Genomic DNA, 13,016 nt, shown 5'->3' on the forward strand with positions numbered 1-13,016 from the left:
ATGGGTCTCTCCATTCCACCTGAATATCAATGTAGTTGTCGGAGTTGATCTCCAAACCAGATAGCTTCAACTTGCTTTTGTCTCCATCAATGGTGAATCCGACGAAGGTGTACTCACAATTCATGAGGAATTTTCCTAGTTGCATTGGCCTGAAGATGTTTGTATAGAGTGAATATAGTTTATTTTCTTAGAACTACCAACATTTTTTTGTTTTTTCTGAATTGAACTACAATATGAATATCTGAATCGGTTGCAGTGAGTAGTTGCTAATACTTTGTTCAGCATAAGTAGTAAATCTGACAATATATTTGCATAAACAATGCATGTTTTGTTCATGCTTGTATTCTTTAACTGAATTTCATACATGTTTCGTATAGTAATGTTGCAGTATTCTATTGTTCAGTCAAATAGTTTGTATTTTGGTAAAACAAAATAAGACTGCGTGTATTGCTAGATCATATAATTCAAGAATTGAACACATGAGTTACATACATGGAGCCAGATGAAAACTGTCAATGAATTCATATGCCATGCTTTTCAAAAATAAGAACCAAATTTTAAACATTGGCAATTGCAGTGAAGAAAATTTAAAATCAACATTGACAAGCAATAATACAGATTGATAGTTATTCTGACCTGTCTTTAGCTGCAGAGATGTGGTAGACAAGGCATTCTTTTTCTACGCATAGCTGGAGCACTGCTGCCCACTGTGGCTTCACGTAGTCCGTGTACTTGACATCAACGCCGACTAGTTTGATGGGCATTCCGTCGAGCTTCCTCCTAAGCGCGGACAACATGTTGTCCACATCTTCACCCTTGCTTGTGCAAACGACATGGAGCTTGTGGTTGTCGTGGAGGTCGACGTCGTTGTGCTCCCTGGTGTACGTGTGATGATGCTTGTATAGAGGTGCATCTGCCATGGCTCTCCTCTGCTCTCTCATGTTTGTTCTGGAGAGAGAGGTTAGTGAAAGGAAGTGTGGAGAAGAAGATGGAATCGGGGTTTTGGGGGGACGAAGCAGTTGTATTTTCTCCTGTGCTCTCCTGTGCTCTCCTTGACAGGATGTGGGAGAGGTGGAGCAGGGTGGTAGCGTGGTGGGGCTCTGTTTTTAGTTACGTGGCAACTACAGAGAGGTTCTGCTATGAGGAGGCTCTGTTAGTGCGTTGGAAATCTGGTATGTCGTCGCCTCTTTTTTCGTGACTAGTTCAAGGTATTGACGCAACTGTCAGAAAAATGTGATGATTGTGTTTTTGGTGAATTTTCCAAGTAAGTGCACTTCTTTGCTATCAGAACGGAACTGCGTATGTCTGCATAGTATACTGCATTGAAGTGAAATTTATTGTTCGTACACTGAATTATATCGAATTAGGCTTCACAAAGATGTATGCACATTTAGTTTTTTGATTGAGTTCTTTTTTTTCTCTTTTTTTGATGGTAATGCAGCTTTTGTGTGGATGGAGGGTAGTGTGGGTAGGGGTGTCGGACTGCTTTGCTTAAGTAACAGGGCTGCATTCTTCATTTTAGCTATACTACATTGCAGTGTAAAGAGAACTGCATTTCAGAATAAAGAATACTTCGTGGTTCCACGTGGAGAACTGCATTGTTGTACATCGCGGACTGCATTTGTACGTTGACTCCAGGCTTCCAGCGTTTTATTTATTAATAGCGAAATGTAGTTTCTGGCAGTGCCGACGCACATTTTCGTTGTTGTTGTTGTTGTTGTTATTGATTTAAAAAATGTTTCTCATTTTTCTTTAATGTTTTATTTTTGAACTTATTGTTCTTTATTAGTGGACCTTATTGGGCCTGCGTTCGGGTAGTGAAGACGCGTAGGGAGCAAGTCGGCCTGTTAGCACGGCTGGTTCCCGGTTCCCGGTGCATTGTGTGCGGCCTAATGTTTAGTCCCACCTCGCCCGCGGGAGGCGCGCCCGACCTGTTTATAAGCGCTGGCGAGGCAGTCATGTCAAACTCACACAGCGCTCACTGCTCTATGCTCTCTGACCTGTGGGCCCATGTGTGCCTGCCCCCATGCATCGTGGCTCAGAATGACTCGCCTACTGTGGGCGTAGGTCTACTACGAGACTCGCTAGGGCCGGCTGCACCTGTGGTGGTCAATTTTTTCTTTGTATTTTTCTCTCTTAAGTATTTTTCCCAATGTAGGGGCGTGCACAGCTTAGTAAATCATCTATGCACTGCATTGATCAGGGTTCTGTACTGCATGTGCGCACATTCCATACTACACTGTTTGCACTACATTTTTATGCACTGCATGGGTAGCATTTTTCTTTATTGTTTTTCCTATTACGTATCCTTTTTTCTAGTGTACGTGTGGGCACTGCTTTGGTGACTCTACTTGCACCACATTCATCATAGTCCTGTGCTGCAGGTGTACACATTTTGCACTAGGTGCATCCTTCTTTGCGCCAAAGTTGTGACTGTTTATGCCAACACGCGAAACTGCTACTCTTTGTGCTTCATTTTCAGCATGTACTGCACTTCATGCACACACATAGTGAACTTCCTGGTAAGACTTTGGAGAAGTGCACACATAAAATCGTCTGTTGATTATAATTTTTTGGAGAATTATTATTTAATGATCTGCGGTTAGTTCGTGGGAATTGTTGCAGTCAAATTACACCTTCTTTTTTGTTTCCTTTTTCTTTGGTAACATAAGCCTTTATTGATTGTACTTCATTCTTGGTAACATAATTTTCATTGACTCCCCTTTTATTTTGAGTTTTGACCTATTTGCATTGCTCTTCTATAAATGTAGGCGAACTTCTACCCTTCCTTTGCAATTCATTTCTCCTCTAGCCGCAACTTCTCTCCTTTCTCCGGCCTCTCTTTATTTTTTCCTTTTCTAGGTTTTTGTTGAGATGGCTCCAGACCCCTGCGCGAATCTCTCCTACTGCGGCCATGGCTGTGGTGTGCTGATGGACTGTGATTGCTCAGCTTGCTCACAGGCCCGTCGTGCTCGTCGTGGGGGCAAGGTATTATGCCGAGATGGGCAAGCATGGCAGGTTGCATATGGCACAATATTCACGGAAGGATTGGATATGGGCCACATCAACGTTTCTGTGTTCTATTCCGCCCCGCTTCGCCGTGGCCTTGGCCGCACAAGTCCTTTTGTCCATCATCTTACGCCAACAGGTGTGGAGACTCACTACAAGATGGTATTTTTAGCTTGATCTGATTTTTTTCTTTGTGTTTTCTATTTTTTCTATATTCTGAAGTTCTAGTTTTTTAGGAACGCACTTTTTTTGTTTTATTGAAGTGTACTGCACTTTGTACTTATATCTTGTTTTTAATTTTTTGCTTGTGTGCATGAAGCTCGTGTTTTATTTTCGCATGGTTACAATATGTGAACTGCCTAGATACCAGATGAGCGGTAATAGTTTCTACAATTTTCCCCGCTTGTACGGCCTGTACTACATGGAGGTAGTCTCAAGAACTTCATAATAGTTATAAGCGTACTACTTGTTTGCAAGTTCCGTACTACACATTAGATTGCGTTTAATCTGTACTACTTTTTGGACTGTTGTACATTTCATCTAGCTCGTGTATGTACTGTGTGTAGGTTTTTACTGGTCTGTTCAATGTATGAGAATTGTACTGCTAGTATCATCGCCAAAAAGTTTTAATTTTTTTTTGCAGAAAATTCCCCAATGAGCTGTTAGGTATCTCCAGCTCAAGAGGAAGGGAATTCTCCAAGTTGTTCTTAGTAATGAACACCTTAAACCAGCTAAGTACGATGTATGCGTTGAAGGGCAGCTGTGTCTGCAGAAAGGGTGGAAGGAATTTGTCATTGATAGTGGCCTGAAGTCTGAGTGAGTGGTTGTCCTCAACTTTTTTGAACTTGTGGACCATATGGTTAGAATCACGTTTGACGTGATTGGTTAAGGTTATGAGGTTGATTTGTAATGAGTACTTTTGCGTGTCGAATGCTTCATCTTTTTGATGTGTTTTGTAATAAGAACTTTTGTGATCTAAACCGCTTCAATTATTATTCTGAACTTCATGCTACCAGTGAGCTAACTGCATTTTACATGGTTTTTGGATTAAAATGTGTCAATGTTTTACTCTAGACTGCTATATATATGGTATACTCTATACACCATTTCTCTTTACATGGTTTAGTTGAATAACTCATAGTCAGTGGGAAATTTGTGTTTACACAAAATTTAAGCTGATACATAGGTCATACAGATAAGAAAACTGTTATGCATATGATTAATTTATTGAAGGTCATCTATTTGGCGTTAACCTGCTGCTTCTCCGCAATGACTAGAGCGTGTCTAATGTCGCACTTTCTTTTGTTTTCCGTGATTGTGTTGCTGGTTCTTGTCTCTGCACCGTTGTGTTTGTAGCCCCTCGCATGCTGGTTGATGGCTACTTTTGTTTTTCAACGCTGTGAATTGCATCCTTCCTTGCTCCTCGCGTGCTGGTTGATGGCTGCTTTCGTTTTCCAGTGCTGTGAACTGCATCCTTCTTTGCTCCCTGCGTGCTGGCTGATTGTGGCTTTTGTTTTCCAGTGCTGTGAACTGCATCCTTCTTTTCTCCCCGCATGCTGGTTGATGGTGGCTTTCATTTTCCAGCGCTGTGAATTGCATCCTTTCGTGCTCCTACCTTGTTTTTTGAAAGTGGTGTCGTTCTCGGTTGTTTCTGTACAACATCATTCACTTGTGGTGGTCTTGCTGGCATTGTTTCTTCATGTTCTTTGTACTCTTCACTCTCTTCTTCCTCTTCCTCATCTTCATCATCTGTTTCTTCATAAGCCACTAGTTCTTCGGTTTCTTCATGTTCTTCGTCCTCTTCGCTCTCTTCTTCTTCCTCCTCTTCTTCATCTGCTTCTTCATAATCCATTTCTTCTTCAGTTGTGTCAACATCTTCTTCTTTGATTTCATCTTCTTCGTCTTCCTAATTTTCTGATCTTGTTCTTTTGGGGCAGGTTCTTGAATTGTGTCTCTTCCTCTTTTTGCAGATGCTACAACGTTTCGGTTCCGTCAATTTCTTAGTGTTGTGAGTGGAGTTTATGTTTGGTTGTGCATCGCCATGTACTCATTTTTCTTGTTCATGTCTTTTTGTACATGTCATGTAATTGTGGCCGCTGATTTCATTACATGTCTTGCACCTTCTTATTCCCAGTGGGTGACCATCATTGTCCAGCTCAGGCTGTGGCTTACTGTTTTTGTCATCATTTTTCTCCTTCCATGCAACCTTTTTCTGGGTTGCGTCGCCCCTTTCTTTCTTCCTCTTGTGTTTGAAATTGGAGGTGGAAGAATTGTTTCTTTTTTGGTAGCACCAGTTCCGTTGTGTTCAGTATTTTCTACTTGCTCAGCATTATTGCAATGCTGGGATTTCTCTACTTGCTTTAGTTTTTCTGCTTCTTCTTCTTCTTCTTCTTCTTCTTCTTCTTCTTCTTCTTCTTCTTCTTCTTCGTTGAGCACATCAACTTCCTCGATCAGTGCCCTCATACCAGAGAATGCTCTGTGGCACCCAGCGTCCGACCTTGTCGCTCTGTTGGCAAGGTCCATTGCTGTTTATTTTCAGCAATTTTCTACGACAAAAAAGCGAGGTTCCATCTGGTCCAGAAGGTTCAGTCTGCCAAGAGCGGACTGACTGAAGCTTGTACTAGCCTTTTAACAGGCTTTGAGGTAAGTAAAGAATGTGTAAATAATATTACCGCATAGACAGTAGCCCCTGATGCTCTGTTTGGCGTTCGGGAAGAAAAGCCGAAGAGAGGATCAAATAAAATTCACAGGAGTCTAACAAAAAGGAGTCAATATGCGTATGCAGGATTCTCTGTTGGCGTCCGCCGCACTGTCTGCAGAAGTGGACACGCTAAAGCAGAACCTCGAGCAGTCCGAGCAAGAGCTCGGGCGTGCCAAGAAGCAGCTTGAGGACAAGGAAGGTAAGAAATACCTTGTTTAAATATATATAAAAAAGGTGCAATTGGAAAAAATGACAGGATTATCATGGCTATTTTAGGGGCCATGTCGGAGGTGGCGACCTTTAAGCAAGCGCTGGTCGAGGCCGAGAAGAGGGCGGCCACGGAGCGCACCGAGCGGGAGAAGTATGAGGCCCAGGTTGGCAAGGTGCAGCAAGAGCTCCAGGCTCTCATGAAAAAACATGAGAGTTTGGAGCTTGACTCAAAGACGCGAGCGTCCGAGCTCGCGATGGCTATTGAAAATGCCAAGTCTGCCAAGGCCGAATCCCAGAAGACCCTCCAGGAGTTGGATGCGGTGAAAAAGATAGCGGCGGGTAAGGCATTCTTTATGCAAAGCAAACACATAAGCGTGAGTTACTTGTTACTTATCCGAATCCGGAGCTTTCCAGGAGAATTCGCAGATCTTCCCCGTAGCATGTCCGATGCCGCCGCATTCCAACGAGCCGAGGAGGGCAGCTCGACAGAGAAGGTGTTCTGGTCTCAATATGCTGAGGCCGGACACCCCGTGCCCCTGAGCGACCAGCTAAAGCAACTGGTCGAGCTCCACAAGGCGGCCGGACAGGCCATGAGGGGCCTCATAGTTCGGCTGTCGCCTAGAGAGGCTCTTCCTGGGAGCTATTTCGGGCTGGTGCGGCCGCTGGTGGGGCCCTGTCCAAGGCTCGAAGTCATCAAGCGCTCCATCTGCATTGAAGGTGCCCGTAGGGCCCTTGCCCTTGCTAAGGTGCACTGGGGCAAGCTGGATGCTGAAAGCTTGTGAAGGACGGGCCACCGCCGGGGAAAGAGCATCGCAAGCCCGAGAATTATTATACGGATGTTCTGAAGGGTGCCCGCCTTGTGGCGGATGAATGTTCCAGGGATGTAATTTTTGAGTAAAACTCGCTCGTTTTGTCCTGTGCGCTGAAAACTTGTTCATATGCGCTAAGCAATGCGTATGGAATTTAAAATATTACCTTCTGTGCGGCTGTTTATCAATTCTGAGAGATGGCGAGTCGTCGGCTTCTGCCCCCGTGCCGCTAGTGCTGGGGTGTTCGGGGATAAACCTGAGCGCTCTTTTCCCCATGTTTGGGTCCTTCGAGGGAGGCGCTCAGCACAACGAACAAGGCAATCGGACTATAATGCGTGAACACTCTCACTTAGCCATAGAATTCTATAATTTTAAATTTTGGCGAAGCCCCTGGTATTCGGAAGACCGAGATCGGGGCGCTATCCACGCCTTGGCCGAACAGAGCCGACTCCTCGCTCTAAGCGGCATAAGTCTTTAGGGACTCGAAAAACCTCTCGAACAGCGACCGGCTCTCGCTTCATCATGACAGTCAGTTTTAGCTTTCTCTACTGAGGTGCTCGACCCAGCTCAAGTGGGGCACAATTGCAGTAGTTCTCCTAGTGCTACCTTAGCTGATATAGCAGAACGTAAGGCACCAAAACTGATGGGGAACGCACACGCAAGATCATGGTGATGCATAGCAACGAGAGGGGAGAGTGTGATCTACGTACCCTTGTAGATCGACAACGGAAGCGTTTGGTTGATGTAGTCGTACGTCTCCACGGCCCGACCGATCAAGCACCGAAACTACAACACCTCCGAGTTCTAGCACACGTTCAGCTCGATGACGATCCACGGACTCCGATCCAGAAAAGTGTCGGGGATGAGTTCTGTCAGCACGACGGCGTGGTGACGATCTTGATGTACTACTGTCGCAGGGCTTCGCCTAAGCACCGCTACAATATTATCGAGGACTATGGTGGAAGGGGGCGCCGCACACGGCTAAGAATATGATCACGTGGATCAACTTGTGTCTCTAGGGGGTGCCCCTGCCTCCGTATATAAAGGCTCAAAGGGGGGGTGCGGCCGGCCAGGAGAGGCGCGCCAGGAGGAGTTCTACTCCCTCCGGGAGTAGGACTTCACCCCCCCAGTCCTAGTTGGAATAGGATTCGCGAGGTGGAAAAGAGAGAGAGAGAAGGAGGGGGGCGCCGGCCCCCTCTCTCCTTGTCCTATTCGAACTAGGGGGAGGGGCGCGCGGCCCAGCCCTGGCCGCCTCTCCTCTTCTTCCACTAAGGCCCACTAAGGCCCATATAGCTCCCCGGGGGTTCCGGTAACCTCCCGGTACTCCGGTAAAATGCCGATTTCAACCGGAACACTTCTGATATCCAAACATAGGCTTCCAATATATCAATCTTCATGTCTCGACCATTTTGAGACTCCTCGTCATGTGCGTGATCTCATCCGGGACTCCGAACAACCTTCCGTACATCAAAACGTATCAACTCATAATATAACTGTCATCGAAACCTTAAGCGTGCGGACCCTACGGGTTCGAGAACAATGTAGACATGACCAAGACACATCTCTGGTCAATAACCAATAGCGGGACCTGGATGCCCATATTGGTTCCTACATATTCTACGAAGATCTTTTATCGGTCAGACCGCATAACAACATACGTTGTTCCCTTTGTCATCGGTATGTTACTTGCCCGAGATTCGATCGTCGGTATCCAATACCTAGTTCAATCTCGTTGCCGGCAAGTATCCTTACTCGTTCCGTAATACATCATCCCGCAACTAACTCATTAGTTGCAATGCTTGCAAGGCTTAAGTGATGTGCATTACCGAGAGGGCCCAGAGATACCTCTCCGACGATCGGAGTGACAAATCCTAATCTCAAAATACGTCAACCCAACATGTACCTTTGGAGAAACCTGTAGAGCACCTTTATAATCACCCAGTTACGTTGTGACATTTGGTAGCACACAAAGTGTTCCTCCGGCACACGGGAGTTACATAATCTGATAGTCATAGGAACATGTATAAGTCATGAAGAAAGCAATAGCAACATACTAAACGATCTGGTGCTAAGCTAATGGAATGGGTCATGTCAACCAGATCATTCAACTAATGATGTGATCCCGTTAATCAAATGACAAATCTTTGTCCATGGTTAGGAAACATAACCATCTTTGATTAACGAGCTAGTCAAGTAGAGGCATACTAGTGACACTCTGTTTGTCTATGTATTCACACATGTATTATGTTTCCGGTTAATACAATTCTAGCATGAATAATAAACTTTTATCATGATATAAGGAAATAAATAATAACTTTATTATTGCCTCTAGGGCATATTTCCTTCAGTTTCCCACTTGCACTAGAGTCAATAATCTAGATTACACAGTAATGATTCTAACACCCATGGAGCTTAGGTGTTGATCATGTTTTGCTCGTGGAAGAGGCTTAGTCAACGGGTCTGCTACATTCAGCTCTGTATGTATCTTGCAAATCTCTATGTCTCCCACCTGGACTAGATCCCGGATAGAATTGAAGCATCTCTTGATGTGTTTGGTTCTCTTGTGAAATCTGGATTCCTTTGCCAAGGCAATTGAACCAGTATTGTCACAAAAGATTTTCATTGGACCCGATGCACTAGGTATGACACCTAGATCGGATATGAACTCCTTCATCCACACTCCTTCGTTTGCTGCTTCCGAAGCAGCTATGTACTCCGCTTCACATGTAGATCCCGCCACGACGCTTTGTTTAGAACTGCACCAACTGACAGCTCCACCGTTTAATGTAAACACGTATCCGGTTTGCGATTTAGAATCGTCCGGATCAGTGCCAAAGATTGCATCAACGTAACCGTTTACGATGAGCTCTTTGTCACCTCCATACACGAGAAACATATCCTTAGTCCTTTTCAGGTACTTTAGGATGTTCTTGACCGCTGTCCAGTGATCCACTCCTGGATTACTTTGGTACCTCCCTGCTAGACTTATAGCAAGGCACACATCAGGTCTGGTACACAGCATTGCATACATGATAGAGCGTATGGCTGAAGCATAGGGAACATCTTTCATTTTCTCTCTATCTTCTGCAGTGGTCGGGCATTCAGTCTGACTCAACTTCACACCTTGTAACAAAGGCAAGAACCCTTTCTTTGCTTGATCCATTTTGAACTTCTTCAAAATCTTGTCAAGGTATGTGCTTTGTGAAAGTCCAATTAAGTGTCTTGATCTATCTCTATAGATCTTTATGCCTAATATATAAGCAGCTTCACCGAGGTCTTTCATTGAAAAACGCTTATTCAAGTATTGTCGGTGTACTAGAGTAGGGGTACCTTAGTATCCTGAACTTGTGCACGGGCAGTCGCAGCATCCCGTGGCAAGGCTTGCCGGGTGACCGCCAAGGTCCTCCGTGGTTCCTTTGGAGCCATTCAAGGACAAAGTATCCAAGCTTAAGGAGACAAGACCCCGGCAAGAGGAGCTTGCCGGGAATGCCAACCAAGGTAAGGAGCTTAAGGAGACAAGACCCCGGCAAGAGGAGCTTGCCGGGAAGGCCAACCAAGGCAAGGCGCTTAAGGAGACAAGACCCCGGCAAGAGGAGCTTGCCGGGAAGGCCAACCAAGGTATCTCAAGGAACTTGCCGCGACGCGCCACGCGTCCCGGCAAGGCCCGGTGAGCGACAAGATCCAAGGACGCGACAAGACAACGACCGCGGCAAGGCGCTTGCCGCGGCAAGCCACCACTCTGTGCCCGCGCTCCAGCACATCCACCAACGTGTTGCTCTGGGACCCTTCCAGGCGTACGTGGTGGGAGGCTATGCAGCCAGGGGTGCACGGTGGCAAGCGGCGCTGACAAGATCGCCATCATGGCGAGCGGTGGCGTCCCTGGCGGCCCCTTTTGCACTATTTAGACGATGCAGACGGGCATTTAATGCCCTTGTCCCCTGCCGTCAGGGTTAGGTATGATACACTATAGCAGGTAGTTGTACCAACTGCAACACGTTTCCATTTTTACCCTTGTCTACGTTGCCACCTGTCGGTGACCCCTTGAGCATATAAAAGGAGGCCCATGCGCAACGTAGAGGGGGGAAGGGGAAGATAACTCTCATGTTCGGTCTCGTTAGATGCTGGGGTGTACTGTAGCACTCCGCGCTCCCGAGCAAGAACTCAATACAAACCACAAAGCAGGAGTAGGGTTTTACGCATCCGTGCGGCCCGAACCTGGGTAAACAGCTCGTGTGTTTCGCCTCGATCCGCTCTTCGTGCGACCTCCACCCCCGCCGAACCGAAAGGGACTCAGTCCGACGGTCCCATAGGTGCTTGTGGATCAGAATGCCGAGAAGTATCCCTTTATGCTGTCCAGAAATTCTATATCATTTCCAATCAGTAATATGTCATCCACATATAATATCAGAAATGCTACAGAGCTCCCACTCACTTTCTTGTAAATACAGGCTTCTCCGAAAGTCTGTATAAAACCAAATGCTTTGATCACACTATCAAAGCGTTTATTCCAACTCCAAGAGGCTTGCACCAGTCCATAAATAGATCGCTGGAGCTTGCACACTTTGTTAGATCCCTTTGGATCGACAAAACCTTCCGGTTGCATCATATACAACTCTTCTTCCAGAAATCCATTCAGGAATGCAGTTTTGACATCCATCTGCCAAATTTCATAATCATAAAATGCGGCAATTGCTAACATGATTCGGACAGACTTAAGCATCGCTACGGGTGAGAAGGTCTCATCGTAGTCAACCCTTGAACTTGTCGAAAACCTTTCGCGACAAGTCGAGCTTTGTAGACAGTAATATTACCGTCAGCATCAGTCTTCTTCTTGAAGATCCATATATTCTCAATTGCTTGCCGATCATCGGGCAAGTCAACCAAAGTCCATACTTTGTTCTCATACATGGATCCCATCTCAGATTTCATGGCTTCAAGCCATTTTGCGGAATCTGGGCTCACCATCGCTTCTTCATAGTTCGTAAGTTCATCATGATCTAGCAGCATGACTTCCAGAACAGGATTACCGTACCACTCTAGCACGGATCTCACTCTGGTTGATCTACGAGGTTCAGTAGTATCTTGTCCTGAAGTTTCATGATCATTATCATTAGCTTCCTCACTAATTGGTGTAGGTGTCAAGTTCTACTTTCCAATAAGGGAGCAGGTACAGTTACCTCGTCAAGTTCTACTTTCCTCCCACTGACATCTTTCGAGAGAAACTCCTTCTCCAGAAAGTTTCCGAACTTAGCAACAAATATCTTGCCTTCGGATCTGTGATAGAAGGTGTATCCAATAGTTTCCTTTGGATATCCTATGAAGACACATTTCTCCGATTTGGGTTCGAGCTTATCAGGTTAAAGCTTTTTCACATCAGCATCGCAGCCCCAAACTTTCAGAAACGACAACTTTGGTTTCTTGCCAAACCATAGTTCATAAGGCGTCGTCTCAACGGATTTTGATGGTGCCCTGTTTAAAGTGAATGCGGCCGTCTCTAAAGCATAACCCCAAAACGATAGCGGTAAATCAGTAAGAGACATCATAGATCGCACCATATCTAGTAAAGTACGATTACGACATTCGGACACACCATTACGCTGTGGTGTTCCAGGTGGCGTGAGTTGCGAAACTATTCCGCATTGTTTCAAATGTACACCAAACTCGTAACTCCAATATTCTCCTCCATGATCAGATCGTAGAAACTTTATTTTCTTGTTGCGATGATTTTCAACTTCACTCTGAAATTCTTTGAACTTTTCAAATGTTTCAGACTTATGTTTCATTAAGTAGATATACCCATATCTGCTTAAGTCATCTGTGAAGGTGAGAAAATAACGATATCCGCCACGAGCCTCAATATTCATCGGACCACATACATCTGTATGTATGATTTCCAACAAATCTGTTGCTCTCTCCATAGTACTGGAGAACGGTGTTTTAGTCATCTTGCCCATAAGGCACGGTTCGCAAGTACCAAGTGATTCATAATCAAGTGGTTCCAAAAGTCCATCAGTATGGAGTTTCTTCATGCGCTTTACACCGATATGACCTAAACGGCAGTGCCACAAATAAGTTGCACCATCATTATCAACTTTGCATCTTTTGGCTTCAACATTATGAATATGTGTGTCACTACTATCGAGATTCAATAAGAATAGACCACTCTTCAAGGGTGCATGACCATAAAAGATATTACTCATATAAATAGAACAACCATTATTCTCTGATTTAGATGAATAACCATCTCGCATTAAACAAGATCCAGATATAATGTTCATGCTCAACGC

This window comes from Triticum dicoccoides, chromosome 6A (genome assembly GCF_002162155.2).
Source record: "Triticum dicoccoides isolate Atlit2015 ecotype Zavitan chromosome 6A, WEW_v2.0, whole genome shotgun sequence".
NCBI lineage: Eukaryota > Viridiplantae > Streptophyta > Magnoliopsida > Poales > Poaceae > Triticum > Triticum dicoccoides.